General features: G+C 34.9%; 1 protein-coding gene across 5 annotated transcripts in view; it reads right to left on the minus strand.

The window, feature by feature from the left end:
• The window catches only part of LOC6051418, a 32,632-nt gene extending 19,710 nt beyond the window's left edge, over nucleotides 1-12,922 (minus strand). For 2 of the 5 annotated variants that reach the window (XM_038257792.1, XM_038257791.1), the window contains exon 1: nucleotides 343-679. The gene's annotated coding sequence lies outside the window, so the exon portion shown is untranslated. Of the gene's footprint in view, nucleotides 1-68; nucleotides 321-342; nucleotides 680-12,864 lie in introns of those variants that run through there. The other 3 variants (XM_038257794.1, XM_038257793.1, XM_038257795.1) reach the window with 3 other exon arrangements.
• Between the last annotated feature and the right edge of the window lie 4,369 nt (nucleotides 12,923-17,291).

Here is a 17,291-nt window from a genome sequence, read left to right on the forward strand (position 1 = left end):
CGTGATGTTTGATCAGCTTTGGAAGGTCCCCAGCATCCCCTACTCAACACACAGACACACTCACTCACTCATTACCGCAGGCTCTTTTCAACTAATAAACACTTAATATCTTCAAGTCGAGAGGGTTTGGTACTACGCAGCAAAACCGCCAACAGCTGGCTTCGATGGGGCCGCCGAGCGTTGGTACATCAATAAGCAATTATGTAAATACAGTCCGTCACTTGATGTAACTCTCTTGGGGCCAGTCCGTACACGGTTTAAGTTACACGGTTATCTTCACAGCCATCACCGCAACTACTAAGTGAGCATGACCTACAACACCGCACAAGATCTTCGACCTACACACGTGCTTTTTCGCCGTCAAAATTCCGCAAAACACTTCTTTCTGCCAACGATCACCAACAGATACTAAGCTCACCCGAACAAACTTATCGTTTTCATCGCTCCCAACCTCCGGATGACCGACCACTCCTACAGAGGCGGCTTTGGCAAAGTGGCAAAAGTCCTTGCGAGGAGGGGACACAAAACGAGTTTCGTCGTCGGCTTGGAGGGAAGTCGTCACCGCGATGAGAGAGCTTTTTTTATAAATCACTTAATTTTAACTTCCAGCTAGCCATCGCGCACGTTGCTTAATGTTTACTTTAGCTTATTACGAGGTAAATACGCCACACCCTGGTGCGGAATTCGTAAAAATAACAACATCAACTGCTGTGGTTAGTACACTGGCCAGTTTCGTAGTGGTGTGGACCATTGACTGGATGCTGCGCGTAAGATGGTGTACTGGACGAACGCGTTATTTTGCGCGCTTGGACAGGGTGGCGACTTGATTCACTTTTTTTGCATAACAAATCTGTTTTGAATTTACTTGGGTTGACAAATAATTATGAGGTCATGATTAGTAAGGTAAAACTGAGAAACAACATAATAATGTTAAGATATTTTGATCGTAGAAACAATGTTTGGTATTGAAAATTGCATAACCGTAATTAAGTTTATTTCATCACAGTTAAATTGTTCAAGAATGTCAACAATTGTTTTTCGCAAAATCTTCGTATTTTCGCTTTATGAACAAACACATAGCAAAAATATGTTCGAGATATGAAATTTTTACTGATTTTTAAATTGATTTTCAAAAAAATATGTTTGGCTTTATTGATTTTTACAAATAGCGTCATGATTCGAAATCCGGACACTTAGTAGCATATCATTTTTGTTATAGCTGACAAAAAATCATGTAATAAGTTGGAAATGAAGAAATATCATCAGGATGTAATATTAACAGTAAGTTTTAAGAGAATGCAAGCAAAATATGTCTTTTTTAACATTTTTTCATCAGAATTTGAAAAATAAAATGACTTGTTGTGCTTCAAATCCCGGACACTAATAAAAGCTGGCTCGAAATCCGGACACTTTTGCTTCGAATTGCGGACACTCGTTTTTGCTAATGAATCGCACAAATTTGGACTGAAATGTGTGGCTGGCATTCTTTAGGTCTCAAATAAGCTGTTAACATCAAAACAATCGATATTTTATATAAAAATTTGTTTGAATTTAAGGAAATCGAAACCATAAATTTCTTCTTTGCCTTCCCGGTGCTATGGACGCCCATGAAATATTTCGCATTTTTGGTGATCTTATAATTTTATTTAATTTAATTGTTTTGACATTATTATCCTTGGCAAGATATTTTTACATTCTGCGGTTCTAGAGAGCGTCAGTCTGGCTACTGCGCAAAGTGCGGCGGTCTGTTCTGAAAATTTCATAATTTATTCACAATTTACTGAAAAATCAAGGCTATAAAAATCCATACCAACAATCCATGCAAACAATCCATGCAAACAATCCATGCAAACAATCCATGCAAACAATCCATGCAAACAATCCATGCAAACAATCCATACCAACAATCCATGCAAACAATCCATACCAACAATCCCTTTGGAAGGAACAAACAATCCATGCAAACAATACAAAAAAAACATTTATGGGAAAAGTTACGTTAAATCAAATTTTATCAAATTAAATTTTAGATTTACCATTACCACCAGGTAAAGTTGGCTGCGACTATAAAGCGCACTTTGATCAGCGCAACGCATTTTACGACCACGTGTTACTCCAAGGTGCCAAAAACCAGCATGGCATCCCGAGCATGCTTTGCTTATTTCAGATTTTTTGCAGCCACGTGACTTATTCAGATATGAAATCAAGCATGTTGATCGAGCATGTCAACAACTCAACGTCGTCGTGCTATCTTGTCGCACCCGCCATTTTGACGTTCCGAGAAAACGCGTTTTAATGGTTGACCTTGAATATACAAAAACGAGAGCACGCAATGTAAACAATACCAAACACGTTTTGTTTGGCTGACCATTCTGTGCATTGTCCCAAAGTTTGGTTGAAGTTGGTTGCTGGAGTCCCGAGTTATAATTACAAATGTTTACGGTAGTCTAGCTTGTACGTGCGACAAACGCATCCTGACTTTCCTGGCCTGAAATCCCTTTGGCCTTTTGTCGCACTTACATCAATTTTCATGGAGTGACAAGATGGCACGACAAGATTGAAACTACTTTCATATGTAAAGTGACAAAAATGCACGGAGTTTTTTCGGTTTTTGTTGAATATCTCAGGATTGAAATCGAATTTTGGGGATCTGTGAAGGTCAAAAGGCATTGTGGGCTGCACAAAATGGCGTTCTTAACTCAATTTGGCCCAAAATGCACGTACGACAAGTTAGCACGATGGCGACGAATTGAGCCTACTAAGGGACCTCTGCGATTTCCGCAACGGCCTTACCCAACAAACTTCGTTCTGCCTTTTTTCGTTTGTTGACGTTTTTAACTTTTTTGCTTATTCAGCCTCCTGTGATCAAAAGTTGATTTTAAGTAACTTTTCCCATACAATCTTCAGATTTTCCGGAATCGGTTCCAGAGTGGACAAAGTTGTAACTTTTTGGCGTAAGAACCTTCCTCGGGCTTATACGAACACAACGCAACAAAGAGCACCTCGATCCGACGCTCTACTGATTCGCGTTGGAACAAAACCGTCGAAATTTTTTAACTGAGTTCTATTCCAGTTCCAAATCGTCTCACGTTTGAAACAAACTCGTCGAGCAGTTTTATTCCGGTTTCAAAATACTGCTCGAAAATTAAAACTTCAACTCCGCGTTGCGGGTGGTCTGTTTCAGTTCTATTTGAAAAATGAAACCGCTAGAACAAAGTAGAGCCGCGTTGCAAGCAGTCTAAGAATTTGATTCGTTTTGTGGCAAAATATATGTTATATTTATAAACAGTCAAGTTGTTTCCCTGCAACCTAGAGAAGATTCAAACCACACCATGGCTGCTGTAGAAAATCCAAAGGTGCGAGTCTTGGGTGCAACAGAACACACCCGCAAAATTTAAAACATGAACACGCGTTTCCCAAACACGGACGTGAGATTTAAGTACCTAGGAGACCTAGGCGTCTAGCGACTACGTGGGTAGAAAATACGTGTGCTTTCAAAACTTCAGCGGTATACGCACTTCGGAAGGAAGTAGTCACTGTAGCAGTGAGGCTTAGATTGATTCAGTGGGGTGTTGAAACGAGTCAGTATCTCGGGGGGAATAAACGGGAAAGACGTCTGCGTTGTTCGAGGTGTCACACAAGAAGAAAATGTAGGTATTTTCATAGTTCAGTAAGTAGGTAGAATGGTTAAATTTAAAAATTTAGATCTTCACCCTTGGCACGACGACTTTCCAGGAACGCTTGGCACTCGAACAACTGATCGTTGATCGATCTTATTTGGTTGATAAATTCGAGTGCCACTCTATCACTCGAACGGTCTCGTTCTTAAATGCACATAACGTACACCTCCACCCTTCGCACATCATAACAAGCCTCATTCTGTATAGCGCCTGCGGCACAAAAATTTGCATTTCGCTACATTTCGATTTCTGAAATCCACCTCTGTCCAATACGCCTGCCAACACAACAGTTTCGTAACCTGCTTCCTTATATCCTTTGTCTTCTATTTCCATACTTAACCAACCTGCACGGTTCACTGTGTGCACAGAGTGCAGCATGAGATGGTAGAGGCTAATTTTTTATACAATACATGGATGCTCCACTGGAAATCAAATGGAAAATTTCCGTTTCCTCTTCTGCCACGGACCTGTAGTCGAGTTCACTTAACGCACGTTCATTGTTCGCCTCTTTTCTGAATTTAACTTGATCGTTTGAACCAGCAGACACAACATACTTCATTTTGAATGCTGTTTGCGTGTCCTTATTGATGATTATCCTCAACGCCTTCAGACTGATCGTTTTCGAGCGCTGCAGCGGATTCGTGGTGTCGAAATCTCTGGATTCATCGGCGTAGTCGATGATACCCGCAATAACTACAGCGTTCAAACAAACTTTAAATGAAAGTTGCATTCATCAAATAACACAGTTTTGACATTCATAATGCGAACTTATATCCAAATAATAGATAATACAAGATGAGGTGTCCGGGATTCGAAGCGTCCGGGAATTCGAATCATGACGTTAGTTCGGACGAGGTAGATCTTTGTTTGATATATTTGAATGTACTGTATTCAATCGTTTTTGGATATGTTTGAGATGACAAAAAATGACATCTTTTGAGTTATAGCACAAGTTGGTAAACTTAAACATATCCTAAAAAGGTTACCGTAAACCGGGGTGACATTGATAGGATTTCAATTTATTTTGGGAATATTTTCCAACTATTAATGTTTTTCTTAACATTTTTAGTTTTAAAACATGTACTGGGGTAGGGCACACAAGGTCTATGTACTATTTTTGAAAAATGTTTTTTTCAATAGTGCTTACACAATAGTTACGTTGAAAATTCTTATTTTGGATTCCGGAGTGACTTCGATAGTCATAGTTTTTATTGATAAAATCAGATTTAAGGTGTTAAAATTTTATTTTTACGTCAAATTTACCATCGCTTAGGTTTCTAATATAGTTTCTAAGAAATAAAAAAATCTAATTTATATTAAGTTAACTAAGTTTATAGACTTTTCATCAAAATACATATAAATGCTAGATTAAATATTATATATTATAATATTATAATATTTATTAGTTACAAATATATTGTCCAAAAAATTCGAAAATGCATTCCGTTTTCCGATTCGAAATCATGTTCATTGATAGTAATGACACCTTGAGAATATTAAAATAATGCTATTCATCAACATTATCTTAATTATAGTTAACTAACTATTTAAACTTTTCAAAATTTTATGAAGACATTTTCTTGAAGTACTTTGAACACTTCTCTACCATGGTCAGTATGATTTCATAGCATTCCGTACGTATTTTTTTGTTCTCTTCATTTTGCTGAAAAATTTCAAACCTATCAAAGTCACTCCGTTTCACGGTATTGTTTAACGTACGAATATCTTCTATCTATATAAAAAATTTCGACGGTTTTGTTCGAACGCGAATCAGTTGAAAACGGTAAGTCGGATCGGACGCTCTTTGTTGCGTTGCGTTCGTACAAGCTCAAGGAAGGTTTTTACGCTAATAAGTAGACACTTTGGCCACTCCGGAACCGGTACCGGAGAACTCAGAAAAGCAATAGGAAAAGTCAAAATCTTTAAAATATGATCAAGGCAACCCGTATATTAAAAAAAAGGAAAAACGTCAAAACATTCAAAAAAGAAGGAAGTGAAAAAACCAAAGAGCAAAAAAAATCTAAAAAGTAAGAATGATAGGAAAAAAAGGCAATGCCAAAGACAAAACAGCATGTTAATAAATAAATATCTTTTAGGAAAAAAAAATGCCAAAGATAAGAAGATCCCAACTCGGTAGACGAAGCCGAAATAGCCAAAGATTATCAAATATTAGAACAGGCCATGTGCAAGAAGAACGAGCTGTAATAAATGTAAGAGAAAAAGAAAGGATGACCCGGAGTCCAGCAAGGCGAAATCAAATAATAATGGAAGAAACTAATGCGTACAATCAGTTAATAATAAATGTTGAAAATGAGGAACCAAATATTAATAATCAAATCAAATCAACCGGAGAACAAGAAATGTGCAACTAAAAAAAGCAGCATTCCAATATGATTGCACAATAGACTACAGCGAACTGCCAAGCGTCACGATTGGAGAGATGGATAATGTGTGCCAATATTGTAGTGCGCTAAAATATAGAACAGAAACGCCAGGATTATGTTGTGCAAGTGGAAAAATAAAATTGCCAGAATTAAATACACCACCAGAACCGCTACGATCACTACTTTATGGAGAATTGCCAGAATCAAACCATTTCTTAACAAATGTACAAAAATATAATAGCTGTTTCCAGATGACATCCTTTGGAGCAAATATAATTGAAGAAAGAGGATATAATCCAACGTTTAAGGTAAAAATAAAAAAAAATAAACAAAAATAAAAATAAAATTGAAATATAATAACCAGATACAAGGACAGATACACCATAGAACAGGATCATTGTTGCCAGCAGAAAACAATGACCATAAATTCTTACAAATATATTTTGTGGGAAATGAAGATACAGAGATTGATCAACGTTGTGCAATAAACCGAGCAGTAAAAGACAGATAATTGGAGAAATGCAAGAACTTCTTCACCAAAACAATGAATTGATAAGGATATTCAAAACATCATTAGAAAATATGCCAACAGATAACCACCAAATAGTAATAAGAGCAGATAAAAGACCAACAGGAAGTCATGAAAGACAATATAACGCACCAACCATCGATGAAATTGCGGTAGTTATAGTAGGAGAGCAAGTAGAATCAAGAGATATTGTATTGAGGAGACGGAACGAGGGTCAACTTCAAAGAGTAAATGAGACACATCGCTCATACGACGCATTGCAGTACCCTCTTATGTTTTGCCGTGGAGAAGATGGTTATCATATTCAAATTAAGATGATAAACCCTATTAATGGTAAGTTATAGAATTGAAACAATGAAAAAAAAAAAAAAAGATAAAATAAACAGGTGAAGAAACAAACAAAAAGGTGAGCTCGATGAATTATTATGCATATCGACTGATGATAAGGCAAAATGAAGAAAACCACTTGCTACAATACCGAAGACTATTTCAACAATTTGTAGTCGATATGTATGTGAAGATAGAGACAGAACGTCTTAACTATATCAGATTCAATCAAGCTAAACTAAGGTCAGAAGAGTATATCCATATGAGAGATGCAATAAGAACAGAAGGTGATGTTAACAATATTGGGCGAATGACAATACTTCCATCGTCTTATGTCGGAAGTCCTCGACACATGAATGAATATGCGCAAGATGCCATGACCTATGTGAGAAATTATGGTCGTCCAGACTTATTCATAACGTTCACATGCAACCCAAAATGGAAAGAAATAACAAATCAATTAAAAAATGGACAAACATCGAGTGATCGTCACGACATAACAGCAAGGGTATTTCGACAAAAACAAAAATCTCTGATAAACTTAATAACAAAAAAAAACGTATTTGGAGAAGTAAAATGTTGGATGTATTCAATTGAATGGCAGAAACGAGGACTACCACATTCACACACATTAATTTGGCTATCAGATAAAATAAGACCGGAACAAATAGATCAAATAATAAGTGCAGAGATACCAGATCAAGAAAGAGATGCAGAACTGTATGAAATAGTAACAAAAAATATGGTACACGGTCCATGTGGACAACACAACCAAGAATCACCATGCATGTCCGGTAATAAGTGTACAAAAAGATATCCACGACAAATGATAGCAGAAACAATCACTGGAAACGATGGATACCCGTTGTACAGGCGCAGATCACCAGAAGATCACGGTAAATCATTTAGAGTGAAAGTAAAAGGAAATGATGTAGAAGTCGATAACAGTTGGATAGTTCCATATTCACCATTACTCTCAAAAACATTCAAAACGCATTGCAATGTAGAATACTGCAATTCAATCAAATCAATTAAGTACGTGTGCAAATACGTGAACAAAGGAAGTGACATGGCAGTATTTGGAGTATCATCACCAGATGCTAATGACGAAGTGACAAGATATCAGTTGGGTAGATACATTAGCTGCAATGAAGCAATATGGAGAATAATGTCATTCCCAATTCACGAACGGCACCCAACAGTTGTGCATTTAGCAGTACATTTGGAAAATGGACAACGAGTATATTTTACAGAAGAAAACGCAGTACAAAGATCAGAGCGTGCACCAGCAACAACATTAACAAGTTTTTTTGACATATGCAAGATTGATCAATTTGCCAGAACGCTTTTATATTTCGAAATGCCACGCTATTATACATGGAATGCAACAACTAAAACATTTCAACGGAGGAAGAAGGGGAAAGTAGTAGAAGGAAGCACAGAAGTATATTCTACAGATGCACTTGGGAGAATATACACAGTACATCCAAACAAAGAAGAGTGTTTCTATGCAAGGCTATTATTGGTTAATGTAAGAGGACCAACATCATTTGAAAACTTACGAACAGTGGATGGGGAAGTATGCAGAACGTTTCGAGAAGCATGTCAAAAACTAAAATTGTTAGAAAACGATAATCACTGGGATGCAACCATGGAAGAAGCAATAGAAACAGCAACACCAAATCAAGTACGAACATTGTTTGCAATAATCGTTTCAACATGTTTTCCATCAAACCCAACAGAGTTATGGCAAAAGTACAAAGACGCAATGTCAGAGGATATTTTGAATAGATCAAGGAGAGCAAATTTAAATATAGAACTAGAATTAAGCGAAGAGATGCGAAATGAAGCACTAATATTAATTGAAGAAATGTGCATGCAAATAAGTGGCAATACTTTGAACAATTTGGGCATGAACTCCCCAGATAGAGAAATGCACCAAGCATTCAATAGAGAATTGCAGAGAGAAAGAGATTATGATATTGAAACATTAAGCCAAACAGTAAGAGAAAGCGTACCAAAGTTAAACATGCAACAAAAAAACGTATACGAAACAATGATGAATGCAATTCGACAAAAGCAAGGAGGAATGTACTTTTTAGATGCTCCAGGAGGAACAGGAAAAACTTTTCTAATATCATTGTTGCTAGCAACAGTTCGATCAAGATCAGAAATAGCAGTAGCAGTAGCATCGTCAGGAATAGCAGCAACATTACTAGAAGGAGGAAGAACAGCACACTCTGCATTTAAATTGCCATTGAATCTACAAGTAATAGAAGAACCAACATGCAATATTTCAAAAAATTCAGCAATGGCGAAAGTGTTGCAAAAAGCGAAATAATAATATGGGATGAGTGTACAATGTCGAACAAAAAAGCATTGGAAGCATTAGATCGAACTATGCGAGATTTAAGAAACAACCAAAGAATATTTGGAGGAGCATTGATTCTACTGTCAGGAGATTTCAGACAAACATTACCAGTTATACCAAGATCAACAGTCGCTGACGTCTTGAACGCATGCCTAAAATATTCTTATTTGTGGAGAAATGTTAAAAAACTCAAGCTAACAACAAATATGCGCGTAGCAATGCAAAATGACCAATCAGCAGAGATATTTTCAAAACAATTGTTGAAAATAGGCAATGGAGAAGTAATAGAAGACAAAACCACAAGCATGATAAACTTTCCAGAGAATTTTTGTAATATGTCAAGAACGAAAGAGGAACTAATTAAAAATGTGTTTCCAAACATAGAAAACAATTACAAAAACCAAGATTGGCTAAGTGCAAGAGCAATATTGGCAGCAAAAAACACAGATGTAGATGGAATGAATGACGAAATATTAAAAAAAATACCAGGAGAACTAAAATCTTATAAGTCCATAGACAGCGTAACAAATCCTGACGAAGCGACGGATTATCCAACAGAATTCCTGAATGCATTGGATTTGCCTGGATTACCAAAACATGAACTAAAGCTGAAAGAAGGATCAGTTATAATAATGCTTAGAAATCTAAACACACCTAAACTATGCAATGGGACAAGGTTGGTAGTCAAACAAATGAAGCAAAATATAATAATGGCAACAATCCTAAATGGAAAATTCAAACAAGAGGATGTTATAATACCGAGAATACCATTGATATCGAGTGATATGCCATTTGAATTTAAAAGAATGCAGTTTCCAGTTCGCTTAGCATTCGCTATGACAATAAACAAATCGCAAGGACAATCTTTGGAAGTATGTGGAATAAATTTAGAGTACCCTTGCTTTTCCCACGGACAGCTATATGTGGGATGTTCAAGAGTGGGAAAGCCAAAATCATTATTTATTTATGCGCCAAATAACGAAACAAAAAATATAGTGTATAGGACAGCCCTATACTAATAAGTAAAAAGTACATTAAAAAATGTACAAATGGTTTGTTACCAGAATGTAGATAAAAACAAAAATAAATCTTAATATATTTCAGCCTGAAAAAGTATGGAAAAAGGAATAAAGAGTAACAAATAAGAAAAAGACGAAACATAAGAAAGAAAAGGCGAATGAAAAGGTAAATATCGTGCAAAAAAAGGACACTAAAATAAACTAAGAGAAAAAAATTACAGATAATATATAGTGCAAAGGATAGCCCTATACAAACAAGTAAAAGTACATAAAAATTGACAAATGGTTAGAAAAAAACAAAAATATAAAGGCCAGGAAAAAGAAAAAAAAAGAAAAATTAGAAAAAAGAAAGAAAAGGTAAATATCGTGCAAAAAAGGAAACTAAAAAATTAAAAGAAAAAAATTACAGAAAAATTAAAGAGAGAAGCAAAACAATGAAAAAATGAAAAAGAAGAAAGAAGCAGAAAGAAAGCCAAGGTAAAATAAAAATTATAAAAAAACAAAATAATGAAAAAAATACTTGCAGAAAATTGAAGAAAAAACAAGCCAAAAACGGAAATAAAAAAGTTAAACAAAGCAAATAAAAATGGAAAAAAGGCAGAACAAAGTTTGCCGGGTTAAGCTTGTATATTTATATATTTAACGTACGAATTATTGATTTCTTCCCGAATTTTTAACTTGTCTTATTTTTGTACGGTTACCTTTTTTCGTATAAAACGAATTTGGCAGGAATTTAGTTATGACCATAATAACTTTTTTTATTTCTAAAACTGTTTTTTATTTCGTTGTCCAACGATTAGACTAATTAGACATTTTTATTTGACTGTCAGTTTGATTTTAAAGGATAATTTGGATATTTTTCCGGCTTGTCTCAGTTCAAACTTAATCATTAAATGTCTGTTTTCAAATTCTTTACAAAAACAATTTGTCAAATTATAGATCCAAAGATTTCAAAAAATTCTGAAAAACTGTAAAAATCTGAGTTAACAAAAACACTCAGAGCAATCTTACTCGTAAAAGCAAACTTGATATTTCGTTAACTTTCTAACGTTAATCAATTGTAAGCCATAACGATTTTCTTTAGAAAATTATCGTATATATTAAAAATGTTTTTAAAATATGTATGTTGGTGAGTAAGCTTCAATAATGTGAAATTTGTAAGCTGTGAATATTCACTTTTTAATTTCCAAATTTATCAAAATAATTACACAACAGTTATTGTTATACTATGGTGTCATATCGGCTAAGTGTATGGGTTGTTTTTTCTCAGCCAGAGTTAATAGCCTTACTAATAAATAACAAATTTAAAAATACTTCGTTAGAAAAAAAATCCAATAAGCCGATAAACTAATTTGTTATTCTTTTCAAAAAATATTTTAATACAAAAACTTACCCTTACAAAGTTGGAATCATTCCAAAAAACTCTCATTACTTATAATTTTTTCATGAATTTGATTTTATTATTCAATATTCGAATCAAGAAAAATAATGGAATACAGAGCCGTACACCGATTTTTTTTCTTTAAATTATATTTTTTGGTAGCTTATGCATCAGTTTTCACTGGGGAAATCTTTAAAATATACATGAAAATTTTGATTCTAGATAACCTCCTCCCTTTATTTCACTCTTTGAAAATATCTCTCCGTAAAAACCTGAATTGTTCGTTGAATTAAAGTATAGCAAATATCTAAAAAAAACACTTTTTTTATTCTTCTATCTTTAAAACTTTTTTGTTTAATTATGTCAAACAGCAAAAAGATAAATATTAATTTACACGCTGAAAAATTTCAAAAAGTATTACGTGTATCCAAAGTTATCAACGAGCTGCCACCCTGTCATTCGCCCAGTGAAATTTCCCACTCATCGTCATCGTCATCTTTACTAGCACGTCGATCTCGAGACAAACCACTGGATGCTTCTTTTTTTTTGCTCTCCTCACCACTGTTGATGCTTCTAACGATCAACACCTCACTCTCACTCTCATCATCTGACTTCACTTCTCCCCGTGAGCCCGCAGAGACTTCACTTTCGTTTTCATTATGCGAACCCTGCTCTTCCTCCTCACCGTCTTCTTCTTCGTCTTCCTCCTTCGACGGTTAAGGTGGCCAGTTACGCGATCAACACCAAGTCCATAAGTAGCCAACCGTACGTTACACCCCGATGCCGTTGCGCGGTACTACTAACACGCGGGACTACTCCGGGCTGGCCATCAAAGGCCTTACCGACCAGCAGCCGTTGAGCGCAAGACTCTTGGGAAATCCACGCTACGCACAGCTTGATGCTTTCGGGGTCCGCAAAATTAAGCCCGCAAGATTGAGGAAACGCTTGAACCACCGCGCCAATCTTCACTTGGTGTAATCCGCACTGCACAGCCCCAGGATGAATATATTAACACCGAGCGTTTATTTGCGTTTGATTTGTGACCAAACCGACCGACCGTTAAGTACTTCCGGACTTTGGAGCTGAGCAACCGCTACGACGCGTCCTAGAGACCGCTAGGCGACAGCAGCAAAAGAATCCGGTTGTACTTGGAGTCACGATTTACTACCGTACCGTCGTACTCGAACGCTAACGCTAACCTCCTCCGAGAAGCGGACAGTCAGTTGTTTACTCTGGCAGGATCTGTAGTAGACTGAACCGGCTGATCGTGGCGAAGTTGGCGCGTAGTAGACGCAAACTCCGCCAAAGCGTCGACCCTCGATCGAAACGGGGTGCGTTGGCTTAGTGGACAGCAGCAGCCAGAAGAGTGGAGTGGTCGTGTGCAACGGAGTTTGGTGACCGAAGCAATCATAGTTGTTGAGGTAGTAGATTCGATACAATTCGTTACGATTATGAGCGGATTTGTGCGAGCCAACGACGCGGGTAGTAGACAAAATGTGGGATGTTCAAGAGTGGGAAAGCCAAAATCATTATTTATTTATGCGCCAAATAACGAAACAAAAAATATAGTGTATAGGACAGCCCTATACTAATAAGTAAAAAGTACATTAAAAAATGTACAAATGGTTTGTTACCAGAATGTAGATAAAAACAAAAATAAATCTTAATATATTTCAGCCTGAAAAAGTATGGAAAAAGGAATAAAGAGTAACAAATAAGAAAAAGACGAAACATAAGAAAGAAAAGGCGAATGAAAAGGTAAATATCGTGCAAAAAAAAGGACACTAAAATAAACTAAGAGAAAAAAAATTACAGATAATATATAGTGCAAAGGATAGCCCTATACAAACAAGTAAAAAGTACATAAAAAATTGACAAATGGTTAGAAAAAAAACAAAAATATAAAGGCCAGGAAAAAAAGAAAAAAAAAAGAAAAAATTAGAAAAAAAAGAAAGAAAAGGTAAATATCGTGCAAAAAAAAGGAAACTAAAAAAATTAAAAGAAAAAAAAATTACAGAAAAATTAAAGAGAGAAGCAAAACAATGAAAAAATGAAAAAAGAAGAAAGAAGCAGAAAGAAAGCCAAGGTAAAATAAAAATTATAAAAAAAAACAAAATAATGAAAAAAAAAATACTTGCAGAAAATTGAAGAAAAAAACAAGCCAAAAACGGAAATAAAAAAAGTTAAACAAAGCAAATAAAAATGGAAAAAAGGCAGAACAAAGTTTGCCGGGTTAAGCTTGTATATTTATATATTTAACGTACGAATTATTGATTTCTTCCCGAATTTTTAACTTGTCTTATTTTGTACGGTTACCTTTTTCGTATAAAACGAATTTGGCAGGAATTTAGTTATGACCATAATAACTTTTTTTATTTCTAAAACTGTTTTTTATTTCGTTGTCCAACGATTAGACTAATTAGACATTTTTATTTGACTGTCAGTTTGATTTTAAAGGATAATTTGGATATTTTTCCGGCTTGTCTCAGTTCAAACTTAATCATTAAATGTCTGTTTTCAAATTCTTTACAAAAACAATTTGTCAAATTATAGATCCAAAGATTTCAAAAATTCTGAAAAACTGTAAAATCTGAGTTAACAAAAACACTCAGAGCAATCTTACTCGTAAAAGCAAACTTGATATTTCGTTAACTTTCTAACGTTAATCAATTGTAAGCCATAACGATTTTCTTTAGAAAATTATCGTATATATTAAAAATGTTTTTAAAATATGTATGTTGGTGAGTAAGCTTCAATAATGTGAAATTTGTAAGCTGTGAATATTCACTTTTTAATTTCCAAATTTATCAAAATAATTACACAACAGTTATTGTTATACTATGGTGTCATATCGGCTAAGTGTATGGGTTGTTTTTTCTCAGCCAGAGTTAATAGCCTTACTAATAAATAACAAATTTAAAAATACTTCGTTAGAAAAAATCCAATAAGCCGATAAACTAATTTGTTATTCTTTTCAAAAAATATTTTAATACAAAAACTTACCCTTACAAAGTTGGAATCATTCCAAAAAACTCTCATTACTTATAATTTTTTCATGAATTTGATTTTATTATTCAATATTCGAATCAAGAAAAATAATGGAATACAGAGCCGTACACCGATTTTTTTTCTTTAAATTATATTTTTTGGTAGCTTATGCATCAGTTTTCACTGGGGAAATCTTTAAAATATACATGAAAATTTTGATTCTAGATAACCTCCTCCCTTTATTTCACTCTTTGAAAATATCTCTCCGTAAAAACCTGAATTGTTCGTTGAATTAAAGTATAGCAAATATCTAAAAAAAACACTTTTTTTATTCTTCTATCTTTAAAACTTTTTGTTTAATTATGTCAAACAGCAAAAGATAAATATTAATTTACACGCTGAAAAATTTCAAAAGTATTACGTGTATCCAAAGTTATCAACGAGCTGCCACCCTGTCATTCGCCCAGTGAAATTTCCCACTCATCGTCATCGTCATCTTTACTAGCACGTCGATCTCGAGACAAACCACTGGATGCTTCTTTTTTTTTGCTCTCCTCACCACTGTTGATGCTTCTAACGATCAACACCTCACTCTCACTCTCATCATCTGACTTCACTTCTCCCCCGTGAGCCCGCAGAGACTTCACTTTCGTTTTCATTATGCGAACCCTGCTCTTCCTCCTCACCGTCTTCTTCTTCGTCTTCCTCCCTTCGACGGTTAAGGTGGCCAGTTACGCGATCAACACCAAGTCCATAAGTAGCCAACCGTACGTTACACCCCGATGCCGTTGCGCGGTACTACTAACACGCGGGACTACTCCGGGCTGGCCATCAAAGGCCTTACCGACCAGCAGCCGTTGAGCGCAAGACTCTTGGGAAATCCACGCTACGCACAGCTTGATGCTTTCGGGGTCCGCAAAATTAAGCCCGCAAGATTGAGGAAACGCTTGAACCACCGCGCCAATCTTCACTTGGTGTAATCCGCACTGCACAGCCCCAGGATGAATATATTAACACCGAGCGTTTATTTGCGTTTGATTTGTGACCAAACCGACCGACCGTTAAGTACTTCCGGACTTTGGAGCTGAGCAACCGCTACGACGCGTCCTAGAGACCGCTAGGCGACAGCAGCAAAAGAATCCGGTTGTACTTGGAGTCACGATTTACTACCGTACCGTCGTACTCGAACGCTAACGCTAACCTCCTCCGAGAAGCGGACAGTCAGTTGTTTACTCTGGCAGGATCTGTAGTAGACTGAACCGGCTGATCGTGGCGAAGTTGGCGCGTAGTAGACGCAAACTCCGCCAAAGCGTCGACCCTCGATCGAAACGGGGTGCGTTGGCTTAGTGGACAGCAGCAGCCAGAAGAGTGGAGTGGTCGTGTGCAACGGAGTTTGGTGACCGAAGCAATCATAGTTGTTGAGGTAGTAGATTCGATACAATTCGTTACGATTATGAGCGGATTTGTGCGAGCCAACGACGCGGGTAGTAGACAAAAAGATGGAACAAATTGGGACCCCCCGTTTTGGGTGGACTGATGCTGTTTATGTGGGGTCTTATTGGTTTGTTGGAATAGTTTACGATGGGAGCATGTTTTGAGTCGATTTATGTAACAAATCCGATGTTGTAAAATGATTATTGACACCATTGTTGTGTATACAAAATACATGTGAAGCCTCTTATATCTAACGGAAATAATACTCATAAACAGACTTGTTTGTCAACTCAAATGAAATCATTAAAAGTTGCCCCGACCCCTCTTCGAGAAATAAAAGAAACTCTTTCAAAAATTTTATTTATTTTGTATTTTTGTATTTTTGTATTTTTGTATTTTTGTATTTTTGTATTTTTGTATTTTTGTATTTTTGTATTTTTGTATTTTTGTATTTTTGTATTTTTGTATTTTTGTATTTTTGTATTTTTGTATTTTTGTATTTTTGTATTTTTGTATTTTTGTATTTTGTATTTTTGTATTTTTGTATTTTGTATTTTTGTATTTTTGTATTTTGTATTTTTGTATTTTTGTATTTTTGTATTTTTGTATTTTGTATTTTTGTATTTTTGTATTTTTGTATTTTTGTATTTTTGTATTTTGTATTTTTGTATTTTTGTATTTTGTATTTTTGTATTTTTGTATTTTTGTATTTTGTATTTTTGTATTTTTGTATTTTTGTATTTTTGTATTTTTGTATTTTGTATTTTGTATTTTTGTATTTTGTATTTTTGTATTTTGTATTTTTGTATTTTTGTATTTTGTATTTTTGTATTTTTGTATTTTTGTATTTTTGTATTTTTGTATTTTGTATTTTTGTATTTTTGTATTTTTGTATTTTGTATTTTTGTATTTTTGTATTTTTGTATTTTTGTATTTTTGTATTTTTGTATTTTTGTATTTTTGTATTTTGTATTTTGTATTTTGTATTTTTGTATTTTTGTATTTTTGTATTTTTGTATTTTGTATTTTTGTATTTTTGTATTTTTGTATTTTTGTATTTTTGTATTTTTGTATTTTTGTATTTTTGTATTTTGTATTTTTGTATTTTTGTATTTTTGTATTTTTGTATTTTTGTATTTTGTATTTTGTATTTTGTATTTTTGTATTTTTGTATTTTT

Source organism: Culex quinquefasciatus, chromosome 2 (genome assembly GCF_015732765.1).
Source record: "Culex quinquefasciatus strain JHB chromosome 2, VPISU_Cqui_1.0_pri_paternal, whole genome shotgun sequence".
NCBI classification, from domain to species: domain Eukaryota; kingdom Metazoa; phylum Arthropoda; class Insecta; order Diptera; family Culicidae; genus Culex; species Culex quinquefasciatus.